The following is a 6,030-nucleotide window of genomic DNA, read 5'->3' as shown; positions in this document are numbered from 1 at the left end:
TACATAGTTTATTCTTCTTAAGAAATTATGACTTAACTTTTATGTTAAATATTTATTTGAAACAAGCTGAGGCAAGTTTTATTAAAGAAAAATTTTGCTTGGTTGCCGGGCGTGGTGGTTCACGCCTATAATCCCAGCACTTTAGGAGGCCGAGGTGGGCAGATCACTTGAGGTCAGGAGTTCAAAACTAGCCTGGCCAACATGGTGAAACCCGTCTCTATTAAAAATATAAAAATTAGCTGGGCATGGTGGCAGGCGCCTGTAATCCCAGCTACTTGGGAGGCTGAGGCAGGAGAGAGAATCCCTTGAACCCAGGAGGCAGAGGTTACAGTGAGCCAAAATCACATGCCACTGCATTCCAGCCTGGATGACAGAGAGAGACTCTGTCTCAAAAAAAAAAAAAAGAAAGAAAAACTGTACTTGTTTTACTTTTCACCAGTCTGCTCTGGTATGCTACTAATGATATCAGAATGGGGTCAATGATAGCCAGTGTGTGTACTCTGTAGTATTTTCCCCACCCTGTGCCCAGTTCTATATTATTGCCACTGTGGTGATGGACACCAGTTTTGGCCAGTGTGGCATTGTACTTTATTTCATATTTCCTCAAAGCTGGGCAATTGTTGGTGAGGTCAACTGATTTCGCTTTGCCTTGTCTGATCATATTCACAGTCTGCTTGTATCCCAGCATGTACTGTCCACTTTTCACAATGAGTTGGAACCTAGAGTTTATCAACTCCAGTGACTTTTTCATCTTCACTGCAGCCAGCATCTTCCTGCCTTAGGTATGTGATGCTCCCCGGTTAAGAGCTGCCACTAAGATAGCCAGGGAGCAAGAAAGGAAGGAGTTCTCACAATGCGAAGTTCTTCACAGCCTACATTAAATATTTTTTAAAATCATAGTCTCCAGTTCTGCCTTTCAGGTACATTCCCCATTTTTGCAGGCTTTAATGACTTCCCACTAAAATTTATCAGGTTTATAATAGGGTTCTATAGACATATATATTACTGGCATACTAAAACCTAATTTTCCAGTTACTATTTATACTACTTCCCAATCCCACTATTCAGCTACTTATACAAAATCTTCATTCATATATTCTAGTACTTTTTTTTAGTTGGGATATAAATGTGTTGTTAACTAATTTACTTAAAATGGCATCAAATGCCATTACCTTGTTAAAGGGTGCCAAAGATTTAATCTAAATGTTCAATGGGGCTGGGTACAGTGGCTCACACTTGCAATCCCAGCATGTTGGGAGTCCGAGGTGGGCGGATCACTTGAGGCCAGGAGTTCAAGACCAGCCTGGCCAACATGGAGAAACCCATCTCTACTAAAAACACAAAAATTAGCCGGGCATGGTGGCGCATGCCTGTAATCCCAGCTACTCTGGAGGTTGAGGCACAAGAATCCTGTTTGAGCCTGGGAGGCAGAGGTTGCAGTGAGCCGAGATAGCGCCACTGTACTCCAGCCTTGGTGACAGAGCAAAACCCTGTCAAAAAAAAGAAAGAGAAGGAAAGAAGGAAGGAAGGTAGGGAGGGGAGAGAGAGAGAGAGAGAGAGAGAGAGAGGGGGAGAGAGAGAGAGAGAGAGAGAGAGAGAAAGAAAGAAAGAAAGAAAGAAAGAAAGATAGTTCAATGGGTTCTGAGGCAATTGGTCTAAGAGAGTTGTGGCGGGCAAGACCACACCCTCTGTAGTGGTGCAGATCTTCGCTTGGAGGGGTGCATATTCTCACTGGCAGTCATCCTGAGGGGAGGCGGATTCTAGAACAGAAAATAATGTGAGGCAGTGCACCTTTCATTAGAAGGGAGGAAGGAAAAATTTTCCTTTATCTTGTCTTCTGCCATTCGGCTTAGACTCTGAGAGAAGAGAATCTTAACGCTACACACAGTAGTAGTGGGACTGAGACTCGGGCTATACTAGTGTTGCTTTGGGGCCAGTGAGAGAAAGTTCCATAAAAGACCCTGAGTAAGGGCCTGGCCCTTATAGTTTTTTGTTTGGTTTGTTTTTAACTTTAATTTTATGCCAGGCGCAGTGGCTCACACCTGTAATCCCAGCACTTTGGGAGGCTGAGGCGGGTGGATCACCAAGTCAGGAGTTCAAGACCAGCCTGGCCAGCATAGTGCAACCCCATCTTTACTAAAAGTACAAAAAAAAAAAAAAAAAAAAACAAGCTGGGCATGGTGGCAGGTGCCTATAGTCCTAGCTACTTGGGAGGCTGAGGCAGGAGAATCGCTTGAACCTGGGAGGTGAAGGTTGCAGTGAGCCAAGATTGCACCACTGCACTCCAGCCTAGGCAACACAGCGAGACTCTGTCTAAAAAATAAATAAATAAATAAATAAATAAATAAAATAAAAAACTTTAAGTTCAGGGATACATGTGCAGGTTTGTTACACAGGTAAGTTTGTGTCATAGGGGTTTGGTGTACAGCTTATTTCATCACCCAGGTATTAAGCCTAGTACCCATTAGTTATTTTTCCTGATCCTATCCCTTCTCCCACCCTCCACCCTCCTGCAGACCCCAGTGATCTGTTGTTCCCCTCTTTGTGTCCACGTGTTCTCATCATTTAGCTACTACTTGTTATTTTTTTTTTTTTTTTGAGACAGAGTCTCGCTCTGTAGCCCAGGCTAGAGTGCAGTGGCCGGATCTCAGCTCACTGCAAGCTCCGCCTCCCGGGTTTACGCCATTCTCCTGCCTCAGCCTCCCGAGTAGCTGGGACTACAGGCGCCCGCCACCTCGCCCGGCTAGTTTTTTGTATTTCTTAGTAGAGACGGGGTTTCACCGTGTTAGCCAGGATGGTCTCGATCTCCTGACCTCGTGATCCGCCCGTCTCGGCCTCCCAAAGTGCTGGGATTACAGGCTTGAGCCACCGCGCCCGGCCTTAGCTACTACTTGTAAGTGAAAACATGCAGTATTCAGTTTTCTGTTCCTGGATTAGTTTGCTAAGGATAATTGTTACAGGTAGTTAGGCATGAGTGGGGTGGGAGAAGACTCCCCAACCCACTAAGAATGTGGATGATGGTTCAGTATTATCACATGTCCTCTCTAAAAGTGATAAATTGGCAGCCGGTGCCAGGGAGAGGCCATTTCCTGATGGTCCACACCTTTTGCACTAAAGCGTTAATTGAAGGCAGACACCAGGGAGAAGCAACTTCCCAGGAATGCGCATTAAGAGATAAAATGGTGGGGTATGACTCTCCAAGAAAACACCACTGAAGAAGGGGAGAAAGCCTCAGATGGGCATGTGTACAACTTCCTAAACACGTGCAGCCAAAGATAAGGAGGGCGCTGTGCGTGTGGGCAGCCCACCCTAAGGGAAGAGTCAGGGGAAAGGGGCCAGCCTATCAAGTTCTAGAATCAAGGTTAAACACCACACTTGATCTCAGTGCCCGCTTGGGTCTCTTACAAGCCTACTCTCCTTTTCTTTCTTTCCTGGTCTAAAGCCTTTTAAATAAACTTCCACTCCTGCTCTGAAATTTGTCTGGGTCTCCTTTTCTGCCTTATGCCTCTCAGTTGAATTTTTTCTTCTGAGGAGGCAAGAACTGAGGTTGCTGCAGACCCATACAGATTTGCCACCAGTAACTCAGATACCTTCCACCAGTAACATAATGGCCTCCAGCTTCATCCATATTCTTGCAAAGGACAAGATCTCATCAATGGAAGACTAGATAATGTGGTACATATACCCCACGGAATACTATGCAGCCCTTGTAGTTTTGCATTACTCTTAGCTTTCCGTATCTGTAAAGCATTCAGTAAAGCTACATCAATTGTCAGGCCATGAGCCATCCAGCTTCTTTCTCTTTGGAGACCGTATGTCCCAATTTATCATCACAGTCTCATTGATTAAGAACAGCAGATGACTCTGCACAGTGGTCCATGCCTATAAACCCAGAACTTTGGGAGGCCAAGGTGGGAGGATCACTTGAGGCCAGGAGTTCCAGACCAGCCTGGGCAACACACCAAGACCCCATGTCTACAAAAATCATTTTTTTAACTAGTTGACTGGTGGTGGATGTCTATAGTCCTAGCCACTCAGGATACTGAGGTGGGAGGATCTCTTGAGCCCAGGAGTTTGGGGCTTCAGTGAGTCTGAAACAGAAAGAATACAGGATGGTCATAGGAGAATAGAAAATTTTAGGCAGGAGTTACACATGATTAGAAGAAAGGAAACTGTTGAAATGTCTGCATAAACTAGGGGCTGATAAGACCCTGAAAACCAGGTGTGAACCAAGCTGGCTAAGACTGACCAGACCCATCATAGTGCTGGATTTGACCTGAGTTTCACCTAGGACCTCATTATATGCTCATTAAAATACTCGATCACACACCCACCAGCACCATGACAGTTCCAGGAACACATACATTTGGTGTAAAAATGGGTGGCACCACAGTTCCAGGAATCTTTACCTTTCCAGGAATCTTCATGAAATATTTCATGCCTTGATTTTTATATTTTATTTTTGTTTTATTTATTATTTTTTATTTTTTAAATATATTTTAATTTTAATTTTTTGTATTTCTTTATCCACCCCTTGATTAAAGAAACTCATAGAGATAGAAACCCCAGACCCCACTGTGCACCTCTCTTGAGTACACCTGCACTCCCCTTTCTTGAATGTGTACTCTTCATTTTGCAACAAATCTTCATACTTTCACTATCTTTACCAACTCGTTTTTAATTCTTTCTTGCAATGGTGTCAAGAGCCTGGACACCAACCAGAGTCAAGGTCCCACTGGCATTTGGGGACCTCTCCCCTAGCCCATTGGTATCAAGTCCAACAGTGGCTCACACCTGTAATCCCAGCACTTTGGGAGGCCTAGGCGAGAGAATCGCTTGAGCCCGGGAGTTTGAGACCAGCCTGAGCAACATCGTGACACCTCATCTCTACAAAAAAAATTTTAAAACTAGCCAGATGTGGTGGTGTGCACCTGTAGCCCCAGCTACTAGGGAGGCTGAGGTGGGAAGATCTCTTGAGCCCAGGAGGTCGAGGCTGCAGTGAGCCATCATTGCACAACTACACTTCAACCTGGGCAACAGAGCAAGACCCTGTCACATTTAATTCTGCTTTCTTTGTTGTATATGTATCCAAGGAGTCTAGAAATATACATTTAAAAAAAATCCCTGTTACCTAAAACTTTTTTAGGGATTATTGTGTATAAGTATAAACACATAAGTAACAATTATTTAATTGCATTTTCTACCTTGTAGGAGAAAGCGCAATTGTATGGGCAGAGCACTTGGACTAAGAATTAGGAAACCAGTGTTCTAGCTTTGGCAATGCCACTAAATGGGCACATCACTTAATTTAGGGTCCTCCAGTTTTAGTCATATAAACCTTCATGTCCTCTTGAGAGCTTTCTACCTGTTTAAATAGCTTTGAGCTCTAAAGAAAAAGCTATCATTATATAAGCTCAATGAGAGCTACACTGTCATTATTTACATAAAAGTTTCTGTAGTCTTCCAAAGTACATACAAATTTAAAGTTAAGCTTTTATTTAAAAACATCAGAAAGGCCAGGCCCAGTGGCTCATGCCTGTAATCCCAACACTTTGGGGGATGGAGGCGAGAAGATCACTTGAAGCCAGGTGTTTGAAACCAGCCAGGGCAACAGAGGGAAAACCCATCTCTACAAAAATGTTTTGTTTGTTTTTGTTTTTGAGACAGAGTCTCACTCGGTCGCCCAGGCTGGAGTGCAGTGGCACAATCTCAGCTCACCACAACCTCTGCCTCCTGGGTTCAAGCAATTCTTTGGCTCACTCAGCCCCCCGAGTAGTTGAGATTTCAGGTGTGCGCCACTGTATCAAGCTAATTTTAATATTTTTAGTAGAGACAAGGTTTCACCATGTTGACCAGGCTGGTCTTGAACTCCTGACCTCAGGTGATCCACCCACCTCGGCCTCCCAAAGTGCTGGGATTACAGGTGTGAGTCACCACACCAGGTCAAGGTTTTATTTTTTTTAAAGAGCGTTTACTACATTAAAAAAGAGATAATTTTTTTATTTAAGACAGGGTCTCACTCTATTGGCC

General features: G+C 44.0%; 1 pseudogene; it reads right to left on the bottom strand.

Moving 5' to 3' along the window:
* Positions 1–425: 425 nt before the first annotated feature.
* LOC112429367 (large ribosomal subunit protein eL30 pseudogene) lies at positions 426–1,064 on the bottom strand (annotated as a pseudogene).
* Between the last annotated feature and the right edge of the window lie 4,966 nt (positions 1,065–6,030).

The sequence above is a fragment of the Macaca nemestrina genome, chromosome 3, assembly GCF_043159975.1.
Source record: "Macaca nemestrina isolate mMacNem1 chromosome 3, mMacNem.hap1, whole genome shotgun sequence".
NCBI lineage: Eukaryota > Metazoa > Chordata > Mammalia > Primates > Cercopithecidae > Macaca > Macaca nemestrina.
The sequence above is the reverse complement of the archived record's forward strand: the minus strand, read 5'-3'. Positions and strand labels throughout refer to the sequence as shown.